This window comes from Hemicordylus capensis, chromosome 15 (assembly GCF_027244095.1).
Source record: "Hemicordylus capensis ecotype Gifberg chromosome 15, rHemCap1.1.pri, whole genome shotgun sequence".
In the NCBI taxonomy this organism is placed as follows: domain Eukaryota; kingdom Metazoa; phylum Chordata; class Lepidosauria; order Squamata; family Cordylidae; genus Hemicordylus; species Hemicordylus capensis.
In genome coordinates, this window is record NC_069671.1 from 9,682,324 (window position 1) to 9,708,047 (window position 25,724).

Here is a 25,724-nt window from a genome sequence, read left to right on the forward strand (position 1 = left end):
CTCCCCTGCAACTGGTACTCAGAGGCATCCTGCCTTTGAGGCTGGAGGTGGCCCACAGCCCTCCGACTAGTAGCCAATGATAGACCTCTCCTCCATGAAGTCATCCAAACCCCTCTTAAAGCCATCCAGGTTGCTGGCTGTCACCACATCTTGTGGCAGAGAATTCCACAAGTGGATTATGTGTTGTGTGAAAAAGTACTTCCGTTTACTGGTCCTAAATTTCCCGGCAATCAATTTCATGGGATGACCCCTGGTTCTAGTGTGATGGGAGAGGGAGAAGAATTCCTCTCTCTCCACTTTCTCTACACCATGCATGATTTTACAGATCTCTATCATGTCTTCACGCAATCGTCTTTTTTCTAAACTAAAAAGCCCCAGGTGTTGTAGCCTTGCCTCATAAGAAAGGTGCTCTAGGCCCCTGATCATCTTGGTTGCCCTCTTCTGCACATTTTCCAGTTCTACAATGTCCTTCTTTAGATGTAGTGACCAGAATTGTACGCAGTACTCCAAGTGTGGCCACACCATAATTTTGTATAAGGGCATTATAATATTAACAGTTGTATTTTCAATCCCCTTTCTAATGATCCCTAGCGTGGAATTGGCCTTTCTCACAGCTGCCACACATTGAGTCGACACTTTCAATGAGCTGTTCACCAGGACCCCAAGATCCCTCTCCTGGTCAGTCACCGACAGCTCAGATGCCATCAGCATATATTTGATGTTGGGGTTTTTCGTCCCAATGTGCATCACTTTACACTTGCCAACACTGAACCACATTTGCCATTTTGTCGCCCACTCACCCAGTTTGGAGAGATCCCAGCATCCCTCCAGTGGCTGTTGCTGGCGCCTGTCTTATGTTTCTTTTTTAGATTGTGAGTCCTTTAGGGACAGGAAGCCATTTTATCTATTTATTTATTTATTTATCTCTATGTAAACAATTTTGGGAACTTTTGTTGAAAAACAGTATATAAATATTTGTTGTATTCGTTTGCACATCCTGGCAGCTGGTGCCATGTTTTCTAGCGAGTGCTGTGGCTGGAGAGGCTGTGATCTGTGAATGTGCCACTCTGCACACCCCTATCTATGCTCACTTACTTGAAATGGTTTGTGGGAAATATTGTTGTTGTTGTTGTTGTTGTTGCATTTATTTGCACATATCTATGTAAACTGCTTTTGGAACTTGTGTTGAGAAGCAGTATATAAATATTCATCATAGCTGTCATCAAAGTGAATGGGGCGTGCCCCGCCTCATTCCGCCTCGTGGCCAGTTAGAGTGCAGCTGGTGATGTCATGGAGTTTCCCACCTCCTGGCCATGCAGTGCATTGAGAGAAGACTCTCCTGGTTTTCTGAGGCCTTCCTAACTCCAAGCTTCCCCTCTGCTATGCTTGTCCGAGGGTGCGGCTTGCAAAGCCCCACGGAGGCTCTGCTTGTTTACATGGTATGGGGCAAGGATTCTTCTAAGCCCCAAACCACCACCTTCTGGTTGTGTGCACTAGATCCACTAGAAAGCACTGGTGTGAACTAAAACATCAGGTGAACCGGATGGACGCAGTGGGATGCCTGAATGATAACAGGGAGGGTACTAGGCATAAGAGAACATGAGGAGAGTCTTGCTGGATCAGGCCAGTCTAGTCCAGCATCCTGATTGCTATACTGGCCCACTAGATGCCTCTTGGAAGCCCATCAGCTTCCCAGAGGAAGATGGTGGAGATGAAGAGAGGAGATGAAGATATGCACCCTCTCCCACTGTTGGTCCCCAGCAACTAGTATTCAGAAGCATTCCGTCTCTGAACCTGGAGGAAGCCTATGGCTTTCATAAGGAGTGAATTAGAAAGCTGGGGTGTTACCTCTTTAAAAGGCCCTGGGTTGCCCTCATGGCAACCTCTGTCCCTTGAAACCACTTGTTGCCCCTCTACCTGCTTGATTTGGTACCCTTGCCCTCTGCACCGGTTGGCCTGGATGGGGCTGCAGCTCAGTGGAAGAGCATCTTCTTTGCATGCAGAAGGTCCCAGGTTCAATCCCTGGCAGCATCTCCAGGTAGGGCTGGGAGGGACCCCTGCCTGAAAGCTTGGAGAGCCGCTGCCAGTCATTGTAGACAATACTGAACTAGAAAGACCAATGGTCTGATTCGGGACAGGGCAACTTCCTATACTTCAGTGGTAGGGCATTTTCTTTGCATAGATGAGGTCCAGAATCAGTCCCAGGCAGTCAGTGCAGATGATACTGAGCTAGATGCACTGATGATCTGGGAAGGGGCTGCAACTCACTGGCAGAGCATCTGCTTTGCATGCAGAAGGTCCCTGGTTCAATCCCCGGCATCTCCATATACAGTAGGGCTGAGAGAGACTCCTGCCTGTAACCTTAGAGAAGACGCTGCCCATCTGGGTAGACAATACTGAGCGAGATGGACCAAGAGTCTGACTCGGTAGAAGGCAGCTTCCTAGGTTCCTACATTAACCTGCCTACTGATACAGTCACCCAGCAGGTAACAGCTTGGCCTTTATCCCTCTCTAATGTAAGCCATTCGTTGGGAATCTTCTGAAGGGAAAGTAGTAGGTCAGATGGTGCCTTTAAAGGGCCAACACCACACTAGGAACTAAACATACTGACATCTTCAGATATGGCCCTGCGGGGACACACACACACACACACAGCGCTCCATCCTGCAGACTTCCATGGGAGAAATGCCAAGCTGAGAATCCAAAACACGGGCCTCTTGTTAAATAAACGAATGCTGAGCTCAGAAGGGATGTCCATAAAAGTAGGGGAGAAGGAAGGACTTCCATTTTTGTACTCCTTTGAATTGTAAGGGAACAAAGAAAGAGCCCTTCCTTGTTAAAGCACCTGTTCTCTTTTGCAAGAGAACTGTTAAGAGCATGTGAACCTCAGAAAAGCTTGGCTGGACCGGCCAGAGTCCAGCTTCCTACCTCAGGCAGCAGCTAATGGGGTGCACCCAGAAAGACCGCAAGTGGGGGAAAGCCAACTGGGTGCACCCACCCCCTCCCTTGGTGCTCCCTAGCACCAAGGGAGTACCCAGAATGTTGGGGGCAATATGCTAAATCATTGTAAACCGCTTAGAGAGCTCCGGCTATAGAGCGGTATATAAATGTAAGTGCTAACTGCTATTGCTAGCAGCTGGTGTTCAGGGAAATGTCCCCTCTGATGGAAGTATATAGCTACCAAGGCTAGTAATAAGCTAGTATAGGAGAAGAGAGCTGGTCTTGTGGCAGCAAGCATGACTAGTCCCCTTAGCTAAGCAGGGTCCACCGCAGTTGCATATGAATGGGAGACCTGATGTGTGAGCACTGTAAGATATTCCCCTTAAGGGATGGAGCCACTCTGGGAAGAGCAGAAGGTTCCAAGTTCCCTCCCTGGCAGCATCTCCAAGACAGGGCTGAGAGATATTCCTGCCTGCAACCTTGGAGAAGCCGCTGCCAGTCTGTGAAGACAATACAGAGCTAGATAAACCAATGGTTTGACTCAGTATATGGCAGCTTCCTATGTTCCTATCTTCCATGAATCTGCCTGATCCCCTTTCAAAACCATCTGTGGTTCCACCCAGGGGGCCTCTAGGGGTTGCCGAACTACAACTCCCATCAGCTCCAGCTACAATTTATCGTGGCTGGTGATTGTGGGAGTTGTCGTTCAGCAACATCTGGAGGCCCCCAGGTTGGGAACCACTGATCTAGATCAAGCCCCCTTTAAAACCATCTAGATCACCTGCTCTGCTGTTGTGCATAGCGGTTCTCTCTTTAGGCTCTGTGGGAATATGGGAAGACAGGCCATTCTGAAGCCAACTTTGGAAACTCCACTTGGGACAAAATGTTGCTGTTTGTATTCTGATCCATCCCAGATCTGGGGAGCAGGTACCTCTTTTGCTTTATACTGCGCTGGCCACTGGCCCATCTTTCCAGGCACACTACAAGATGCAGGTCACCACCTGTAAACCCCTAAACAAGTAAGGACTGACCCCAGTGTTTTCTGTTCCAACCAACCTTTTATTCGTCTGCTGCTCAATAACACTCTTATTTAGTGATTGGTTCCTATTTGATATGTATCTACTGTTTTGCACATATGGCTGATTGTTTTGTTTTGGCATCTTGCAGATCTGTTATTCTGCAAGTCACCTTGAGCAGTTCCACAGTTAAACTGGAAAAGCAGGAGCTTTGAAACTGGCTGCAAAAGGAGGCTAAAGGGTTTCTGGCCAGGAGAAGGGGCTTTTAGGACGTTGGGATGCTGGGCAGCCTTGTTACCACACCTTCTCAAAACTCTTTTGGCTTCCCTCAAAATCCCTCAGATGCTCCACTAAAGCAGGCAACTTGCAACAGTTCACTTTAGGAGAAGATAACTGCAAGAATTGTCCTCTTCTCCAAACTCCACTGATGCTTCAAGGTCAATCTGGAATTTGGCATTCTCAGGGAACATGAAACCACGGCAAGCAATGCTGATGATACGACGTTCAGATTGCCAAATCAATCTCCCACCTTCCTTCTCTCTCTCTCTTTCTCTCCTTCCTTCCTCCCCCCCTCCCTCCCCCCCTCTCTCTTTCTTTCTTTTCTTTCTTAGCTGGTCCCTAAACTGAAATGAACCCAGGGCAATTCACCAATAACTTCCCGTAGTGTTCTATGAAGTTTCCAGGTTCTGGATGGTGGGATATTCCCAGCAGAGTTGAAACATACGGCACCCTTAATGTGATGACAAAATGGAATGATGACCCAGAAAGCATTTGGTACACTACAGTATCTTTCTGTTTCTCTTCCTCCCAAAATACTTGCCCTGTTAGCTAATTGCACATCTTACAACACTTATTTTGATAAGGAACACTTGGATGTTATGAAAACCTTGAGGCATTCTGCTAACATTTTAGTGTCTTAAAAAACAAAACAAAAAACCCTAGAAATTAAAAACACAATAAGGGAATCATTCATAACTCCATATTCCCCAACAGCCACTGTGGAGTAGTGGTTAGAGTGTGGGTCTAGGATTGGTGAGATTCCAGGTAATAAATTACTCTTTATTACACTTATATTTTTCTTAGGAACATAGGAAGCTGCCATCTACTGAGTCAGGCCATTGGTCCATCTAGCTCAGTACTGTCTACACTGGCTGGCAGCAGCTCTCCAAGGTTTCAGGCAGGGGTCTTTCCCAACGCTACCTGGAGATGCCACCAGGAGCTGAATCTGGGGCTTTCTGCATGCAAAGCAGATGCTCTACCACTGGGCTAAAGCCCCACCCCGTAAAGGGAATACCTTACAGAAGACTGCTCACATGTAGTCACCCATCCAAATGCAAACCAAGGCAAACCCTGCTTAGCAAATGGCATTCCCACCGTGCTTTCTACCACAAGACCTGCCTCCCACTCATTATGGAATTCATATGAGATTCCAGGGGGTCTTTCGTACAGTCACTGACCAGACCCAGATCTGCTTAGCCTCAGCAGGACCGGCTATGTCAGGTGCCAGATCACAACCTGATGGTCTCTTATTACTACATGACATTTCACAGAAATTAATAGGCCAAAACGAAAACAAAAAAATCCAGGTCTCTGCCCCCAAGAGCTTACAGTTTAAAGCTGATCATGGCAAGGGGAGAGATCAGAGTAGCAAAGGACAGATCGGATGCGGCTAAATGCTGATACTTGAGCTTGGTTGCGGATGAGGTCTAAGATGATGGGAAAGGTCTTACAGAAAGGGCTAATTTTGACGAAGGGTGTCAAGGAAGAAGGAGATGCAATACCATGTACACACAAGCAAAGGGGACAACATGGGGAATGCGTCAAAACATTCACCAAGAGGATGCCTGGAAAGATTTTCCAATTCCCTTAATATTTTGGCCCTCTCAGCAGTGACTCCAAAGGGTGATGTTTCCCATTTCCCCAGAATGGAGCTGTGGCTGTTCTTCTCCTGACCTTTCTACAGTGGTGTCCTTTGATGGCCTGGCCAGCCCATCCGCTCGCTCGGCTAATCTCTGGGGAAGGGGCAGGAGAGACAGTCAATGGAAGCTGCCAAGATGCAAGCCGTGCTGGAGGCCGGGGACATCCCCTATGGTCGCATCGCACATGGCCAGATGTGTTCAGCCCAGTGCGATGGCAAGCCACAGAAATGCAGAAGTGTGGCTGGAGAGCAGAGGGCAGAGGGATGTGAAATTGCCAGACTTCTATGCTGGCTGGCAGGGGAGGTCTAGGATACTGTGCCACCTGGGGCTAGATGCAAAATGCTGCCTGGGCCCCTAGTGGGGCCAGCCCCTTTTCAAACCAACTTTTGCAAACCTTGAAAGTGCACACGCGGGGTGGGGGGCAGGACAAAAGGAAGGTTCCTAGCAGTCTCCTCTTCTCTCAACATGCTTCTTCTAAGCTTTGCAAGGGGTGTGAAGAGAGACACACCTTGCCAAGGCTGCCAGAGTCAAGCACAGACATATAGGAAGCAGCCTTCTACTGAGTCAGACCCTTGGTCCACCTAGCTCAGTGTTATCTACACTGGAGCCAAGCGTGGTGTAGTGGTTAGAGTGCTGGACTAGGACCGGGGAGACCCGAGTTCAAATCCTCAATCAGCCAAGAGACTTGTTGGGTGACTCTGGGCCAGTCACTTCTCTCTCAGCCTAACCTACTTCACAGGGTTGTTGTGAAAGAGAAACTCAAGTATGTAGTACACCACTCTGGGCTCCTTGGAGGAAGAGCGGGATATAAATGCAAAATTAAAAAAAAAATAACAACAACCACCCCCAGTGAGGCACTACCTTGGCGTGGTTGTGGGGCTTGCGTGCTCTGAGGAAGGTGAGAGCTATGCCAGAGGTCCAACCATACTGGACAGGTCTCACCAGAGGAGCCAGACAAAGAGTGCCTCTCCCATCAACAATATGGTGAGACGTAACTTTAATAAATCTATACTGGATCAGTCGTTGCCTGGGTCAACAAGGACCGCACCAGGTGCTATAGTCCCTGGACATTTGGTGGCAAGTGGGCAACAGGACTCAGGATCTTCAGTTGAGCAACCAATACATTTGCTAAACAAACAAACAAACAAACAAACATCTGGGAATCCAGTCACAGGGAACACTGGATTTGAGCCACAACGTGGCTTATGAGAAGGCACTGCTGTAAGGATAACAGTACTAAGAATTGCACACGTCCTCCCTCTGTTTCCTTATTACACTCACAGGGCACTGTGTGAACTTCTGCACTGTAAAAATCTAAGCCAAGCAAGTCCCCCTGTGGGGGATTCCATATGGACAGATGAGGAGCCAATAATGGGTTGATATTTGCCGACCTGATGCCTCTGACTGTGACCAAAAAGCACCCGCAGAGGTGTCCTGTGACGTAAATCCTAACTTCGCCCAAACAGCTCAGCCACCACCTCTCTGTGTGCAGTCTGAGGCTCCATTTTTTCCATGAGGCTCCTGATATCGCCGACTGGTCCCTCTAGAAACTGATCTAATGGACTGTGGAATGTAGCTCGCATAATTTGGGCCTGGCACAGCTCCCCGGGGCAATCCCCAAAGATTTCTCTACCAGACTGTTTTGCAGAACGGCTACAAACAGAGAGGGCTGAATTGATTTCACGTCCTCCTCCTCCTCATTACTAAACAAAAATGCTCCCCTCCCTCCCTCTTTCCATTACAGAGTTCCTCTTAAGGTCACTGTTTGGGTAAGTTCGATTCAAAAGCATCGCCACACCACAGTCTGATCACCCGTACATTAGCAACGGGTGCCAGACAGCTGCACTTCAAGAAATGCATGACAGATTGACTTCATAAAACAAAAGAGCGTGGAAAAATACCCAGGATAAAGGAAAAGGCTCTGAGTGTGAGCAACGAGTGTTAATCAAAGGTTTGAAAAATGAGCGAAAGAGCTCGTTGCACTCCTTGCCTCTTATGCACAGCAGTTTGAGAAAGTTAAACAGACACACAAGTTTCAGACAGCACAAATGCTTTCACATTGTAGATAGATAGCTAGATAGCTACACAGATAGATCGTAAACGCTGCAATAGAACATCATCCTAAATTATTTTTAAGGTTTTGTAAATTGTGGACGATGCAAGTCATCTAATGGTCCTAGAGAAAGACATGCTGTTCTGGTAGCTCCAGGTCTGAACACTCACATCAGTTTCGGAGGATGAATGCAACTGAAGGAAGCCTGGGCAGGTGCGTGGCTGGGGGAGTCAGTCATGTGACTTGCCTCAGGGGGGGAGGCAGTGCCCCCCCAGAAAACTGTCTCCCTCTGCCCTATTACAGTTACGCCCCTGAAACACTGACATTTTAGTCTGCTAAAGAGCAATACTAGTGTATTGCATTATGACAGAGGAAAGAGTGACTTTATATAAACAGTTATGTGAAAGTGTGTGTGTGTGTGTGAGATTCTCTTAGATATGCCACTGAGAGAGACTCCTGCCTGCAACCCTGGAGAAGCCGCTGCCAATCTATGTAGAGGCAATACTGAGCTAGATGGACCAATGGTCTGACTCAGTATACGGCAGCTTCCAATGTCCCCACGTTCACTCTGCTGAGAATTCCACCACCCTCAGCTCAGATGCAGTGACTACATCACGGATGTTTTATAATGGTCACTGCTGCTACTGTGCCTTTCTTATAACACCAGCGCAGCTGAAGAAGGCAGAAGCCGAAACGTCTTGCCCGTTATGTTTCCGTTTGGTTAGTCAACAATGAATTTATACTGTCCTTTTTAACAGCATCTTCCTGAGATCCAGAAAATTTTATGGAGTCCTGTTTGCCGCTTTAAAAATCGTCTCACTCGCTATATGTGCGTGTCTAGATAAATACGCATACATTTCCTAAATCATGGCATGGAGTCATGTGGTCAGTGAATATTACAGGGTACTGTGCTTGTAAGTGTCCAATGCTTTGCCTCCATCTGACACAAAACACCCACATCTCTATTTTCCCCTCTGCTTGGCCCAAATGTTCTAAGCCGTTAGCACAGGCAGCCTTTTGCAAAGGGCGGGGTTTGGAACCCTGGTGCATAGGATAATAACCTTGAGCACCATGATTTAACCACAGCAACCAGCAGGAGCCGAGAATGTGCGTCGCCTGACACGCAGCACTCTCCCTATCATGTGGTTTGCAAGGACGTAAGCCACGGGCAGCCTGAGGACTGAGGCCAAGTTTAAAATATCGGGAAAGGAGAAGGGGAGAAAAACAACATCCCTTGGGATTGCCGATATGGCCAAATGAAAGGCGGAGGTTTCTCTACACGTTTTAATTTTGTTTTGAACGTTCGTGTGGCTTTGGGGAGAGGAGGGAGCTTAATGCACTGCGAGTTTATTTATATACCCTCCATGAAAGCAAACCTTTAATTGACACTAAGCACACTATAATTTACTCACATCTGTTTAGCACTGTATTGGAGAGGGAGGGCTGCTTTTCAGAATTTTCAGTATTTAGCGTGTGTTTTTAGAGCAGACCTTCACCTCAAGTCCTGGGGATGAGGGGGACCAAAAATCCAAATAGATAAAATAAATAAATTCAAAGTTTGAGAGCTGATCTAGGAACATAGGAAGCCGCCTTATACTGAGTCAGACCACTGGTCCATCTAGCTCAGTATTGCCTACACAGACTGGCAGCAGCTTCTCCAAGGTTGCAGGCAGGAGTCTCTCTCAGCCCTATCTTGGAGATACCATCCAACCAGAAGACCTACCAAAGCAAAGACCAGGCAAAGACCTACCAAAGGTCCCCTCCTCTAACCTTGAGTTGACCCTGAAGGAGGGCAGAAGGGAAACTTGTCGGCCACCATGAGCTCCTTAAAGGAAGCCAGGGCGGGATAGAAATGTAACCAGGGGCATAACTATAATAGGGCAAGGGGAGACAGTTGTCTGGGGGCCCACTGCCTTGGGGGGCCCCCCAGAGGCATCACATGACTGACTCCCCCCCAGCCACACACCCGCCCGGACTTCCTTCAGTTGTATTCATCCTCTGAAATTGATGTGGGTGTTAAGACTTGGAGCTACCAGAACAGCCTGTCTTTCTCTAGTACCATTAAATGACTTGCATCGTCCACAATTTACAAAACCTTTTTTAAAATCTATTGTGGCACATAGGGGTGTGTGTGTGTGTGTGTGTGTGTGTGCGTGCGTGCGTGCGTGCGTGCGTGTGTGTGTGTGTGTGTGTGTGTGTGTGCTTTTTGTTACCACCATTCAGCCTCATTTAAGATTTCTTTACTACGTGAGCTGAGCTTCCGTGAAGGGGGTGGGGGGATTTAAAAATCTTGTCTCTGGGCCCACTCCAACCTTGCTACACCCCTGAATGTAACCCATAATAACAACAAGAAATGCTTCCCTGCATAGCTCCTCTGAACTCCACAGAGAAAACATAGAAACGCTGGTCAGTGTTAAAATGTTGATCTGACATTCCTTTCTGGCTCTCTCACCATTTGCTGTCCACGATGCAAAGATCTGAAGATAGCGGTCTCTTGGCTTACATTTCTGGGTGGACAGCAGTTTTGTTGAGACAAGGTTTGCTACGAGGGGGAGAAGCCACCCAGTTTTACTCCAGTTTCTTCTTTGAACAGCATGCATCTGGCTTCCAGAATTTGTTAACTAGCAAAGAATCCCAGGAACATAAGAACAGCCCTGGTGAATCAGGCCCAAGGAGGCCCATCTAGTCCAGCCTTCTGTTTCACACAGTGGCCCACCAGATGACTCTGGGAAGCCCACAGGCAAGAGGTATTATTGGGGCATGCTCCCATCTCCTGCGGTTGCTCCCCTGCAACTGGTATCGGGAGGCATTTTGCCCCTGAGCACGATTATGCAATAGCTCAGTCCATAGCACTGCCTCACTCTGCCCTGAAGGAAGATGGCCGCAATCCGCAACCTGGGTTACTGCAACCCGATCTGAGTAACAATTCATTTTCTTAGGTCCACAGCGGCCTCTGGCACAGCATGTACAGAACTCCAGAGCATCCGTGAGGCCATTCCGATCTAGCATTACAGAGGGAAGAGCGTCACTCGAAACATAAAATGTGTCTTGTGTTGGATTCAAAGGACCTGGCACAGCCAGATGTCCGTTTCTTATTTGGTTTCCTCCTCTCTACTTTAGATGAGATAATTAAGCAAGGCTGAATTTCTGAACAGTCACACCGATGGCCGTTTCTGGATTCTATTCCAACGCTTTCCTGCATTGTGTACATAACATCTATTTTTGAGGATATACTGGTGCCAAAGGGGCACAAATATTACATGACACTTTCCCTGCTTACCTATAGTACACAGGAACATAGGAAGCTGTTATATACCGTGTCAGTGTTGGTCCATCTAGCTTAGTATTGTCTACCCAGACTGGCAGCAGCTTCTCCAAGGTTGCAGGCAGGAATCTCTCTCAGCCCTATCTTGGAGATGCTGCCAAGGAGAGAACTTGGAACCTTCTGCATGCAGGTGCTCTCCCCATCCCCTAAAGGGAATACCTTACAGTGCTCACACAAGTAGTCTCCCATTCATATGCTGCCAGTGTGGGCCCTGCTTAGCAAATGGGATAAGTCATGCTTGCTACCACACATGTTCTTCTGTATTAAAGGTGCCAGTTAATACGTGAGAATAGCAACACATAAAGATCTCTTCTGGAAACTCATTGCTAACTCACTGAAAAATCCCAGTGCATACATCTCATTACGGTACAGAAAAGTACAGCTGATCACTGGACTATCTGCAGTTTCTAGTCCATCTGATCTGGATGGCCCTGGAGAGGAGATCATACAGGCCTAACCACTCACACCGGCATCTGCTGCATAGCTGACAATTCACTGTCGACAACAACAACAAATATTTATATACCGCTTTTCAACAAAAGTTTCCAAAGCAGTTTACATGGAGAAATAATAAATAAGCAAGATGGATTCCTGTCCCCAAAGGGCTCACAATCTTAAAAGAAACGTAAGATAGATACCAGCAACAGTCACTGGAGGTCCTGTGCTGGGGGTGGAGAGGGCCAGTTACTCTCTCCCTGCTAAATAAAGAGAATCACCACATTTAAAAGGTGCCTCTTTGCCCAGTTAGCAGGGGACAACCTCTGGGAGAACTCCCTCCTTATTACTCTATTTACCCAAATCAAAGACAACTCTAAATTTAAGTTGACCCCTTTAAAAAGTAGAGGTTGAATACAGGTTATACCTGCATTTACTCAAAAAGCAGGACTCTGAATTTAAGACAACCTCCTGGTCTCTCTCTAAAATAAAAAAACTTAGGAGGTAAGCCACTCTTGGATTCAGGTAACTACAGTAATCCTATTAATCACTCCTGATTAATCCGCATATTTTATTTATTATTATTATTTATTATTGCTGCTGCAGCAGCAGTTACTACTACTACTTGATTGATTGATTGATTGAGTGAGTGAGTGAGTGAGTGAGTGACATCAAGTCAGTGTCGACTCTTAGTGACCACATAAATAGATTCTCTCCAGGATGATCAGTCTTCAACTTGGCCTTTAAGGTCTCTCAGTGGTGCATTCATCGCTGTCGTCATCGAGTCCATCCACCTTGCTGCTGGTCGTCCTCTTCTTCTCTTTCCTTCAACATTTCCCAGCATTATGGACTTCTCAAGGGAGCTGGATCTTTGCATCATGTGTCCAAAGTAGGATAGTTTGAGCCTGGTCATTTGTGCCTGGAGTGATAATTCTGGATTGATCGGTTCTATGATCCATTTGTTTGTTTTCCTGGCTGTCCGTGGTCTCCTCAAAAGTCTTCTCCAGCACCAAAGTTCAAAAGCCTCAATGCTTTTTCTATCTGGCTTCTTCATAGTCCAGCTTTCGCATCCATAGAGTGTCACGGGGGAAACCATTGTCCGAAGTCCGAACGATTCTAATCTTTGTAGGCATAGACATGTCACAGCATCTAAATATCCTTTCCAAGGCCTTCATTGCAGCCTTACTAAGTGCCAAGTACCCTACTACTACTACTACTACTACTACTACTTATATACTAGTTTTCAATGAAAAAGTTCTCAAAGCATTTTGTGATGAAGGAGGAGGAGGTCCTTGTCCCCTAAAGGCCTCACAGTCTAAAAAGATACACAAGGGAGACCCCAGTTGCAACCACTGGAGGGATGCAGTGCTGGCATTGAATGGGGCCAGTTGCTCACTTTGAAAGGTGGCGCCTCTTTACCTAGTCAGCATGGGACAAAAGCATCAACCCCCTCAGATTAGATCCTATAGAATGGAAGAAAAAATAGCCTCCTTTTTCTCCCCACCCCACTCACTTCCACTAAAGGGTGAATCATGCATTGTGGGCTGTCTGTGTTTGCTGTTCATATATTGGTGTTTGTAGCAGTAAATAGGCATCTTCTGGGTAGGGGAAGCACCCAGTCAGGGTTGGGGAGCCAGGCGCGCTTCTGATCAGCGGCTGTGTGAACTCAAAAAGCAGATTAGGAATGGAGAGTGATCATATGGGATGCAGGAGCTGGGTCGGGTGACTTTTCATCCACCCATGGTAAAATGTAGGGGAGAGGATCTGGATCTGTCTGATCCAGCTCGGGCTTCCCATGCAACCCTCCTCCTACCTTGCTTTTGGCAACACATGATCGGGAGTGCTTCCAGGTCTTCTACCCTGCAGCATGGTGGCAGCCTGAAGCTAGATTTCTGGGTGCATCCCGCCTCCACCGCTGCTGCTGCTAGCGTTTGCCTGCTTTCTCCTGCCTTCTGCAGCCACCCACCCACCCCCTTCCCTCACTGTGGCCCCTTTAGGCAAAGAGCTGCCATACAGGCTCATGACATCATCTCCAGGCATGTGTGGGCGGGCAGTGACATCATCAGCCCTCACCTCAGCTGTTTGCCAGTAGTGACAGGGGCAAAGGGAGTGAGGGATAAGGGTGTGCAGAATCAGTTCAAATCAAACCCAGTTCAATTTGAACTGGCCTGGTTCGTCGGGTTCGAGCTCGAACCAGACCTCCTCCTCCCAAAAGGGAGACGGTCCGAGCTCAAACCGAACCAGGCCCAGTTTGGATCGAACCGGTTCAGACTAGTTCGACCCAGTTCGGGATGCTCGTAAAGGGCAATCTGGTAAGGATTCCCCTTTACAAGCAAAAGAGGATCCCTAACAATAAAAAGGGGGGTTGAAAGGGCCAGTGGGAGGGGCCTTGGGGGCGGGGGGGCAGCAAGAGGGCACCTTACCCACAGCACCATGGTGGTGGCTCCTCGTTGGCAGTGGTAGTAGGCCAGCTGCAGCTCCTTTAGGCCCCACTGGTGCTCCCCCACATCAGCACAGGCATGCGTGGAGTCCAGAACTGGGCCCCCGACAGCCTCCGTTGATGCGGAGGAGCGCCACTGATGAGGATAAGGTGCCCTCTCACCTGCCCTTCCAACCCCCTTGTAGTTGTTAGGGATCCCCCTTTGCTTTTAAAGGCAAATCCTTACCAGATTCCCCTTTACAATCGTCCCGAACCAGGTCAAACCGGGCTGAACCAGTTCGACTACATGAACCAAAATGCTGGTGAGTTCTAATGAACTGGTTCGCAGACCAGCGGTTTGCGGACCCGCAGATGAATCAGTTCTGCCCAGAATGCTTCTGTGCACACCTCTAGTGAGGGAGAAGGCAGGCAGCTGCCGAGGCAGACAATGGGCCTCTCCCCCAACCCTGACCCCCACCCCATTTGGTGGCACTGGCCCTGTGTTCGCTGCACACAGTTGCCCAAGGGTAGATCCGCCCTTGAGTGGGTGGAAATGCACAGTACTGCAGACGGCTGTCAGCTACCTTGAGGAACATTTGTCTGAAAAATGGGAGCTGAATCTTACTTCAAAGTAAATTTTAAAAAGAGATTAAAAAGAACATCTGCTCAGTTCTCTTCCATAAAAAGCGGCAAGGCTGAAAAGCTCTCACCTTTGGCTGGCCTGCGCCCAGTACTAACATAAGAATTAAACAACTCACCCCAGATCATGCTTATGTCATTATGGCTATTATTTAATGCAAGCATGAATTGGAAGAGTGAGGCATTTCCCTCGTTCTACTTTACTCCCGTCCAAAAATGGAAAGTGGTTGAGGGGGGGAGTGGGGGGGGAGAATAAAGTTCTGTTTTGTGGTGCCTAAATACAGCAACTGCCAAAATGAAAGACAAAACTGGGGTGGGGTTTCCCCCCTTTCTCTAAAAATGACTTTCCCAAGCTTAAAATGAAGGGTGTGGACCCTTGGAACACAGACGCTCACAGCCTAGCCCTGAATTTTAAATACTTGATGTCCGAGCAGAGGATTCCTTACATGGTTTTTGTAACAAGACTTTCCAAACTCCGGAGATCCCATTTCAATTCCAGAAGAATAAGCGTTAGTTCTGTTCTAGGAGCCCTTCAACACAAGCTGCCAGAAAATGTACAAATGTGTCATGCAGCTCGATCCTAGACAGGTTTACTCAGAAGGAAGCCTGCTGTGTTCAAAAGGGGCTTGCTCCCAGGCAGAGGCAAACTTAGCCTTGGAGTTTCGGGCTGATGTCCAGGGCTTTCACAGCCCCTGGGGGCCCCCAAATCCCCTTTAGTCTGTCCCAGATGGTGTGGTCACCTGGTGGAGCAGGATGATGCTTAATTTGCGGGAGGCCTCCAAAGGCCTTTAGGTCCAGGCTCCTCTGCTGCCAGGTAAGGGTGCATAAGACTACAACCTCAGCCAGGGGTGTAGCCACCGCTGGGCGACCAAGTTAAAAGAACCTGGGCTGCGCCCCTCAGGGGGGCCCACATCTCGCAGCCCCGACATGCTCCCCGAATCTGATGTCAGACGCAGGGGGGCTGGTTTAGCTCCCGAATGGGGCCCCGTGGCCCTGTTCAGGAGTTAAATGGCCAGCACTGCATTTGCAGCATGGCCAGGATTGGCTCTCCCTGCCTTAAATGGTGGGCCCTGCGCGGCCCCATTCGGGAGTTAGATGGCCAGTGCTGCATTCGCAGTGCAGCCAGCCACGCCTGCCCATGCTGCAAACACAGCACTGGCCTGGATCTAACTCCCGAATGGGGCCGCACAGCCCCGTTCGAGAGCCAGACCACACACACCCCGCCCCGCATCTGACATCAGACACAGGGGCATAGCTAACCCCCACGCCTGATGTCAGACGTAGGGGGCAGGGCGAGAGTGGCCTGGCTCCGCTACTGACCTCAGCAGAAAACAGAATGGGCCACAATTTTCCCAGGGAGTGAGACAGGTTTACCCTAGTTTTTGTTTAACTCCCTTTCAAAGCTATCTGAGCTAGTGGTCATTGGCATACCTTGTAGCACAGAGTTCCACAAGTTCACAGTGCATTGCTTAAAGAATTCCTTTCTTTTGCCTGTGCTGAATCTCATTGGGTTTAGGTTGTGCCGTCGAGTAGGTGTCAACTATAATATCGAGTAGGTGTCAACTATAACAACAAACAACAACAACAACAACAACAACTCCTGGCGACCACAGAGCCCCGTGGTTTTCTTGGTAGAATACAGGAGGGGTTGACCATTGCCTCCTTCGGTGCAGTATGAGATGATGCCTTTCAGCACCTTCCTAGATCGCTGCTGCCTGATATAGGAGTTACCCATGTTCTGGGAAACACACCAGTGGGGATTCGAACCAACAGCCTCCTGCTCTCTAGGCAGGTTGCTTCCCTGCTGCGCCATTAGGTGGCACTGAATCTACTGGCCGTCAATTTTATTGTGTGAGCCCCAGTTCTAATATCAAGAAAGAGGAGGGGGGAAGTTATATCTTTCCTCCACCACCACCCAAAACACACACAGACACACACCATGCATTCTTTCTGACATCTCTGTCAAGAATGATGTGGAGTTCGAGTTTCAATTTAGAGGGGCGGTGGGGAGAAAGTGTCCCTGGTCTTTCAGAAATGTGAAGAATCCTAAGCTAACTGGACTGTGCTGACCCACATGGCTTTTTTCTCTCGTCAGATTTCTCCATTTTGGAGGGGGAAATAGTGGATGAGTTGGGCCGAAGAACATCAAAAGAAATGTGGAACTCCTTAAAGGCGAGAGCAATAAAGACCATAACTGCCGACAGATGACATTATTAAAATAATGCTGAGAACAGGTGCTGCTAGCAGAAGAACAAACTGAAGACCATCTGAATTGAGAGCTTCTCTGTAACATATCCAAACATCTGTTTCCCATGGACAACCCAGGGCCCTCTTGCAGGTTTCCATCCCGTTCACATCATTAAACAGCAAGGGAGGAGGAAAGCGGATTATTATTTGTAAGGGGATAAATGGTCTCTCCCCCAAAAAAGGGTCAAACAAAGAAAAAGCAACCCTCATTTTAAAGCATGGAAAGATAATGAAAAACACATAAAGGAGCAGGTAGCTGTAATTCTCAGGAATATGAATACCTGGCAAAATGTCTGACATGATAATAGGCAAGAGATGCCAGGCAGAGGGGCTCACTGCATCCTCCTGTGGGATCCGTGCCATAGGAAGAAAGGAAGCTGACTTATATTGAGTCAGACTATTGGTCCATCTAGCTCACGACGATTGTCTACTCAACTTCGGCCCTTCTGCAAATGTTGGCCTACAACTCCCATAATCCCTGGCTATTGGCCACTATGCCTGAGGATTATGAGAGTTATTATTATTTTTTATTATTATTATTTTTACATTTCTATCCTGCTCTTCCTCCAAGGAGCCCAGGGCAGTGTACTACATCCTTGAGTTTCTCTTTCACAACAACCCTGTGAAGTAGGTTAGGCTGAGAGTGACTGGCCCAGAGTCACCCAGCTAGTTTCATGGCTGAATGGGGATTTGAACTCGGGTCTCCCCGGTCCTAGTCCAGCACTCTAACCACTACGCCATGCTGGCTTGGAGTTGTCTTCCACAAACAGCTGGCGGGGGGGCAAAGTTGAGCAGGCCTGGTCTACACCCATCCAAATGCACACCCAGGGCAGACCCTGCTTAGCAAAAGGGACCATTCATGCTTGCTACTGGGGGACCAGCTCTACTCCATCGTCTTCTGCCCTGCCGTGCTTTCTGTCTCCCATCTTGGTGGTCACCCTAGAGCATTACCAAATGTCGAGAAGGCGAGGCAGAATGTTGACGGGAAGCTTCCTCATTCTGCAGAAGCCCACTGGGTCTTCCCCAGGCAGGCGTGGCTTTAAGAAGAAGGGACTGGAGGCGTCGACGAGGAGGAATGTCTCAGGATGCTTCCAAGACCTAAAGCGTGAGTGTGTGAGAGCACCCCGCTCTGCTCTTTACAAGTCAATTTTGCAAGCGGAGAGAAAGGAGAGAAAGAAAAGAGCCCCAGGCCGCGAGCAAAAAAGGAGAAGCAAGAATCTGCTCTCGATGAAATCATGCTATCTGGGGGCCTGTGCCATTCCACAGATGTGCTCTGTGTTATAAACAAATGAATGAGGTGTCTTGGGAACATGCGCGCTAATGCCTGAACCAGACGGCCTTCCATTCTGCCACCAGTGAGAAGTCTAAGGCTGAATGAACGGCTGCTACTAATCTCTTTTGCTGCCCACCTCCCCAGTCTCTTCCCACCCTACACTGGGGCCCTCCACACCTCCGTCCAACCTTGACTCACCGGGTCTCTTCAGAAAATGAGAAGAGGGGGAAACAATCTCTGAGCAGCAGAATGCGGGGAAAAGCAAGCAAGCTGGGTTTGCTCACAATTGCCCGGAGGGAAAAGAACAAGGGTTGTTTTGCAAACACTTTGCTGCAGCTGTTTCAATTTAGAGTCTCTTGTCTGAAGGTGGCGTAAAGATGATGGATGTGCTGCCACTCTCAGGAAAGTCATTTTGCAGTGAAAGGCGCCTGGGAGATGTCGTCCGGGAAGGGGCCTCTCTGCCTGCCTGTTCCCTTCCCTGGAGGGGCGTTTAGAAAAACTTTCGTCCGGATTTTGTGATTCCAGCCGGGGCCACCCAGACTACATGAGTGTTTAAAGCAGCCAGCGTGGTGTAGTGTAGTGGTTAGAGTGCTGGACTAGGACCGGGGAGACCCGAGTTCAAATCCCCATTCAGCCAAGAGACTTGTTGGGTGACTCTGGGCCAGTCACTTCTCTCTCTGCCTAGCCTACTTCACAGGGTTGTTGTGAGGAGAAACTTAAGAATGTAGTACAACGCTCTGGGCTCCTTGGAGGAAGAGCGGGCTATAAAATGTAATAGATAGATAGATAGATAGATAGATAGATAGATAAGCAAGCAAGCAAGCAAGCAGTTGCTCACTGTGGGATTGGTGGACACTCAGGTCTAAAGACTGGCAAGTAGCTGGAGCACCCCTAGGAATCTCCCTAACTGGCAGCAGCTCTCCAGGGTTTCAGGAGCTGATTCCCCAGTACGACCTTGAAATGCTGCCAGGGACCTTCTGCACCCAAAGCAAATGCTCTCATGGCGTGGATTGAACCTGGGGCCTTCTGCATGCAAAGCACGTGTTCTCTATCTGGGCTATAAAGTCTCCTGATAAGAAGCTGTCTGATACCGAGTGATCCTATTGGCCCATCTAGCCCAGGACTGTTGGACCATCTAGCCCACTGGCTGGCAACGGCTCCCCAAGGATTCGGATGGGTCCTTCCCAGTCCTCTCTGGGAGTTCTTTGCATCTGGCTTCATGCTGCGGGGTAAATGTTGAGCGAAGCCACTTCGAATCACATCCGCGGCATTGAGGGAGGCATCCCCTCCCCTCTGCTCTCGGGTTTTATTTTGGTGCCGGTTCACATCGCGTGCCTCCCTGTTTTCCTTCTAGCCAATGGGGGTGGGGGGAGATAACCAAAGCCTATATCTGCATTCCTAAAGAGGGTGTCCCTCTTATCATGTTAATGACTCTACCTCAGTGCCTCTCTCTATTTGCTCCAGCGTTTGGAGAAAAACTCCTTAAGACCAGCATTTAAAAAACCCAGGAATACATTGCGATAAGCTAGAGGGGTGGAGTGCTTCCAAGGATCTCGAATGGACTTCGGGGGAAGTTTGGCTGGTGTGTGAATGCACACACTCTCTTCTGGAGGAGACTGGGGGGGGTAACAGCCCTGTCTGTAAAGCCTCCTGGAGAGGTAGAGATTGGACCTGAGACCTTCTCCATGCAAAGCAGGTGCTCTACCACTGAGTTACATTCCCTCCCCAAACCACTGGTTCATCTAACTCAGTTTTCTCCTTCAGGACCTTTATTTATTGTGTAAAAAAAAAAAGACAAATATCAGTCCATTGTAAAAACAAACGTACGTTTCGACGTCTATACATCACGTCTGTACGTCTGTAGATCTGTATGTACATCCCTGCATCTCTCACATCTATACATTTTGGCGTCTACACATCAGCCTCCATGTTCTTCCTCCTCCTTCTGTAGCTCACAATCTCATATTATTCTCCCATAATTACACACACAACTGGGCAGCAATTTCTTAATTAGCAAATAGGTTTAGGAAGGAGAGAAAAGGGAAGCAGAGAGCCATTACACAGCTGTGCGGTCGACATTTCACCACACACCTCTTAACAGCCAGCTTCACAGTCTCTGAGGCTATTCCCACGAGCAGCAAAAATGGGGCTGGGAGAGCCTAGCCCGATTTTGGCTGCTTGTGTAAACCACCGGGCTCGCAGGCGAGCCTGGTGGCTTACAAGCGGCTAGCCCGCTTAGGTAGCCCACCCCTTAAGCCAGGTTTGCGGAGCCAGCACTCGGCAAACCCGGTTTTTAAAATCGTGAGTAGCCACAACATGGCTCTGTGCTGAAAAGCAGCCTCCCAGCTCAGGGGTCTCTCCAGCATCCTGGAGCTTCTGGGGGGCATGACCCCTGAACTCCCCAGCCCCAGCCGGCTCTGTGACTGCAGCCGCCCAGAGCAGACTGTCTGCTCGTCTGCGGGGAGAGCGGGCTAAGCAGGCTAAGCCCGCTCTCCCCACAACCCCACTAGACACTCTTCACACGGACGAGCCTCTCTGTCTCTCCATTTCATTCCACATCCTCCAGTAACCCACATACTTCACAATGTCTTCAAGCTCCTCCTTACCATTCACACTGGGTTTTAATTTATCTATGTATATCGTGTCCCTAATTTTTCTTCGCACCAAGCACCGCTCCACCTCCGGCACCTTTACTTTTATGGGCACTGTTATTCCATCGTGGGGTTTGTTTGTTTGTTTGTTTGATGTTTTTTGACATTTTGTATTTTTACAACACCTTTCCCAGTTCCTCCATGTTTTAACACCTGCACTGCCCACGGTCTCCCACTCTTAGTGTATTTTTGCAGCTGCTACATGTTCTTGAAACCTGGCGATCAACTCTCTCTTCCCATTTCTCCTATACAGAACTCCCCACACTCTTTACATTTCATTTTATACACTACCCCTTTCCATCTGCAGCTCCCTTCCCCTTTTTCACAAACTGGGCAGGCTGTCATTTCACACTTCCTGTCATGAAACTCAGTTTTGCCTACACTGACTGGCAGCAGCTCTCCAAGGTTTCAGGTGAGTTGCTTCCCAGCCCTACCTGGAGATGCCTGCAGGGCTTGAACCTGGGACCTTCTGCATGCCAAGCAGATGCTCTGCCATCTTCTACTTTCAGATATGAAAAATCAACCCGTACTTGGAAGTTTGGGCGGGAATATTGTTGCGAAGATGTGTTGGTATAAGGCTGAAGAGGAACAAGCTTCACTGAGAAGCGAAGAGAGCTGGTCTTGTGGCAGCAAGCATGACTTGTCCGCTTAGCTAAGCAGGGTCTGCTCTGGTTGCTTATGAAAGGGAGACTAGAAGTGTGAGCACGGGAAGAAATTCCCATTAGGGGATGGGGCTGCTCTGGGAAGAGCATCTAGGATCCAAGTTCCCTCCCTGGCAGCATCTCCAAGATAGGGCTGAGAGAGACTCCTGCCTGCAACCTTGCAGAAGCCGCTGCCAGTCTGGGTAGACAATACTGAGCTAGATAGACCAATGGCCTGACTCAGTATATGGCAGCTTCCTATGTTCCTCTGTTCCACTGTCCCGTGAGGCAGAAAAATAGAAGTCATATTTAGGGCAAACGCATCCAAGTCCGTAATGCCTGTATGCTTGCATCTCCTTTTCCAACTTTTCATTCCAAATTCTCCTGACGTCTTCTCCTACAGTCACACACTCACACACACGAAGCCTATCAATGGCCCTCCCAGGCCCTATCATCTCAGAGACTTCCTGCCACATCCAAACCACTGGAAATCTTCAAGTTTTATGTACCTTTTCGGAGCCTCCCTTGTTTTCTCTGAGAACAGTTTGAAAGGGGTGATTAAATTTCGACTAACAAGACAGGGGAGGGGCAGGGGAGGGAGACAAAGGCTTTCCAGACACTTCAGGCAGGCCAAACACTAATTTCCCGACCTTCTATTTTTAAAGAAGTATTGTGTAACTCCTTGACACTGCAAGAGTCCAGTGTGACAGGGCCATAGGAAACATAGAAGGCTGTCTTCAACTGAGTCAGACCATTCATCCATCTGCTTCAGGATTGTCTACACTGACTGGCAGAGACTCTCCAGGGTTTCGGGCAGGAGCCTCTGCCAGCCCGACCTGGAGATGCTGCCAGGGATTGAACCTGGGACCTTCTGCATGCAAAGCAGATGCTCTACCACTGAGCCCCATCTCCTCCATGCGTAAACTGTCAGGCGTACCTCTGCAAGGACACCCTTGCAGAACCTGGATGCAATGAGCTGAGAAGGACAGACACCGACTGTACCTCCACTGGCAAGGAAACATGAAGGAGAGCTCCTGGAGATAAATAAACATCACCTATGAAGCTGCCTTCTACTGGGTCAGACCATTGCTCCATCTATCTCAGCATCTTTTATACAAATTGGCAGCAGCTTCTCCAAGGCTGCAGGTGGGAGTCTCTCCCAGCCCTATCTGGAAATGCTACAGAGGGTACTTGGGACTTTCTACATGCGAGTGTGCAGATGCTCTTCCCAGAGCAGCCCCAGCCCCTAAGAGGAATATCTCCCAGTGCTCACAGATGTAATCCCCCATTCAAATGCAAACCAGGGCAGACCATGGGGACAATTCATGCTTGCTCCCACAAGACTTGAGCTCTCCGGCTCCTACAGGAGATGATAGTTCTTCAGATCCCCCGGCCTCAGGGCCAATGAGGGCTTTGAAGGTCAGAACCAGGACTTTGAATGGACCCTGGAAACAAAATGGCGACACATGCTCTTCGACACTTCACAGATAAAAACAGAGACACACCCGCAAATGTGTGAGAGGTGCGGCCAAGCAAGTGGGAGACCTGCTCTACAGTGCACAAGGGGCCGTGGCCACGGAACCGGAAGGCGTGGCAGATCATTCTAACCATTGGCATCCCACCAATGGAAAGCAGGTCATCAGAGCACATGACCCCAGATTAAGCAAGGCACATGCCCGGAGGCGTTCTTACCCCCCCGGACCTTGGGGCCCCAGTCTGTGGCCTTCAAGGTCCGGGGGGGGGGCTCCAAGTGGCCGGGGGGGGCTACCACCACCCGCCCCACTGCACCGAACCTCCATATTTTTTTTCATAATTTCAGCCGCCATGTGGGCAGCCAAGGGGTAGCGGTCAGGGGGTGAGCCGAGCAGGTGGCAGATAGAGCAGCTGAAACAAAACGCCGCAAGCCCATGATATCACAGGCTTGCGGCAAACTATTTCAAATGTGCTGGCGCCCTGGAGTGCCTCGCAGTTCTCAAGAGCCGCTGGGCCAGACGGACAGACCCAGCAGGTCACTCCATCTGCTGCCGTGGGGCAGGGAGGCCTGCTCAGCTCACCCCCACCCCCCAGCTGCACACATGGTGGCTGAAATTAGGTGGGGGGGGTGTCGGAGGTTTGGTGCAGTGGGACAGTGGCAGGGCGGGTGTGGGGTGGTGGCAGGAGGCCCCCAAAAGCCTCGCAGGGGGGCCTCATGGGGGGGGCAGTCCAGACACCAAAGTTACCTGGGTGTGCCACTGCCCATGACCCCAGATTATACCAACACAGACAGTATGTGCCCTCTGACATTTTTCATTAGGAAACAGAGATAAACCCGTGTGGCGACCCCTTCTCATCCGGAGGGTCCCTCCCCAAGCCTCCACCTGCCCACTATCACAGACGGCAGAAGACCTGAAGCCTTGATGCCAGGCGCGTAACAACGATCGGGCAAGGGGAGACAGTTGTCTGGGGGCCCCACTGCCTGGAGGGGCCCCCCAGAGGCACCTCACGTGACTCCCCATTGCCCCCTGCCCAGCCCCAAGGCTCCTCAGCCACTTGCCCTGTTCGCCGTCTCTCCAGCTTGTTCTCCTGGCCGGCAATCGAGGGAGCAGACAAGCTGCCAAGAGCTGCTTTTCTCCCGCCTCTCAGCTGATCGGCGGGTGGGCGGGGCTTCCACGGAGGTCTGGTGTAGGCCTCTGTGAAGCCTGAACTCGAGTAGGGCCCAAGCCAGCCAGGAAGGAGGAGGCAGCCAGAGAGGCCTCCACTGTTCTCTGCAGCAGAAGACCCCCTGCTGCCAGGTAGTGTGAACTCCTTTTTGTGGTTACCTTCCTCCCCCCCTCCCGGATATATAGGGATCTGCTTGCCATAGGGCTTTGATATGGGGGGGAGGGACTGAGAAGTCTCTGAATATTTATTTTTAAACAGCTTGGAAAATTTGCTGGCTTAAAAAAAACTATCTAAAAAGTCCTATAAGTGGCTTGTTTCATGGCAGAAAATTACAAAAACTTCTGGAAGAAACAGTATTATATTTATTTTATTCATTCATTTATAAATGCACTTATGTTCAAGTTGTTTTGCAACCCAGAAGGTCTGAGTGAGAACTGTGAAGCATGCCTTCTGCTTTTATTTTATTTTATTTTTCTTGTGTGTGAACTGCTCCCCAATAACTTGCAGGGACTTCAGGGTAAATCTGGCCAACATGTGAATGCAGCACCTCCATTCCAGAGGAGAGGTGTGTTAAAGGGCTTTAAAAGCCTCCTGTGAAAAACCTCCTGCAATCAAACTTGACTGAATTTGTTCAGAATTCTGAGAAAACAAACATAGGCTCACCCTGCATGGTTGAAAGTCTCCTTGGCTAATCTGCAGCGAGGGGGCCATTTTAATAATTAGCGTTGCTAGTGTGTTCTAGGCATTAAAAGTAGCACAAATATATAGTACTCAATGTATATCACTATATACTGTGAAGTGTGCATGTGTGTATTCAGTGAAATGTATTTCCAGGCAGCATACTTATTTTGGAATATCAGACTTAAATCCTTGGGGGCCTGGGGTGTGCGGAGGCCCTGGACTTTGAGTGGGGGGGCCCCATTTTAAAATCTTGTCTCTGGGCCCACTCCAACCTTGCTACGCCCCTGCGTGGACCCATTGAGATGCAGGCAGGCTAGAGACCGGATGCCTCCCTCCCACTAACCGCTTGGAAGTTCAGTTTCTAGAGACTCTGGAGAAGAGTCTGGATCCTGAGGAATGACCAAAGCTCAGCAGCTCTGGCAGCGCAGGTTTTAAAAAAATCAATAAACGGAGACATCGCCAAGAGACCCAAATAGGAGTGAAATGGGGGTAGTGGTGCACCTAGGTCATTTTGGAGCCTGGGCCTCAAGGCCCCCCCCCCACTCCCATGCAAATTAAGCACCATCATGCTCGGCCGGACAACTACACCACCTTGGACAGACTAAAGAGGATTTGGGGGCCCCCAAGGGTTGTGCAGGCCCTGAACTTCAGCCCGGAAGCCCAGGGGTAAGAGCGCCTCTGCTAGTGATTCACCAGAGACAGGTTACAGAAAACAGGGACACACCTTGGTAAATATGGACAGTGGGAACCCACAGGAGTCAGATGCCCTGAGACAAGAGCAACAGTTAGTTGCCGACAAAAACTTATGTCCAGTGTGTGGAACCAGCACATCAGCCAGAAATCCA

The 25,724-nt window shown here is 49.2% G+C and overlaps 1 protein-coding gene and 1 non-coding gene across 7 annotated transcripts in view; both read right to left on the minus strand.

Moving 5' to 3' along the window:
* ADGRD1 (adhesion G protein-coupled receptor D1) overlaps positions 1-25,724 on the minus strand; it is a 218,311-nt gene that overhangs the window by 108,886 nt on the left and 83,701 nt on the right. The gene's annotated exons all lie outside the window — the stretch shown is intronic.
* Positions 22,396-22,470, minus strand: TRNAA-UGC (transfer RNA alanine (anticodon UGC)). The gene has a single exon. It is a non-coding gene; the product is annotated as a tRNA-Ala (tRNA).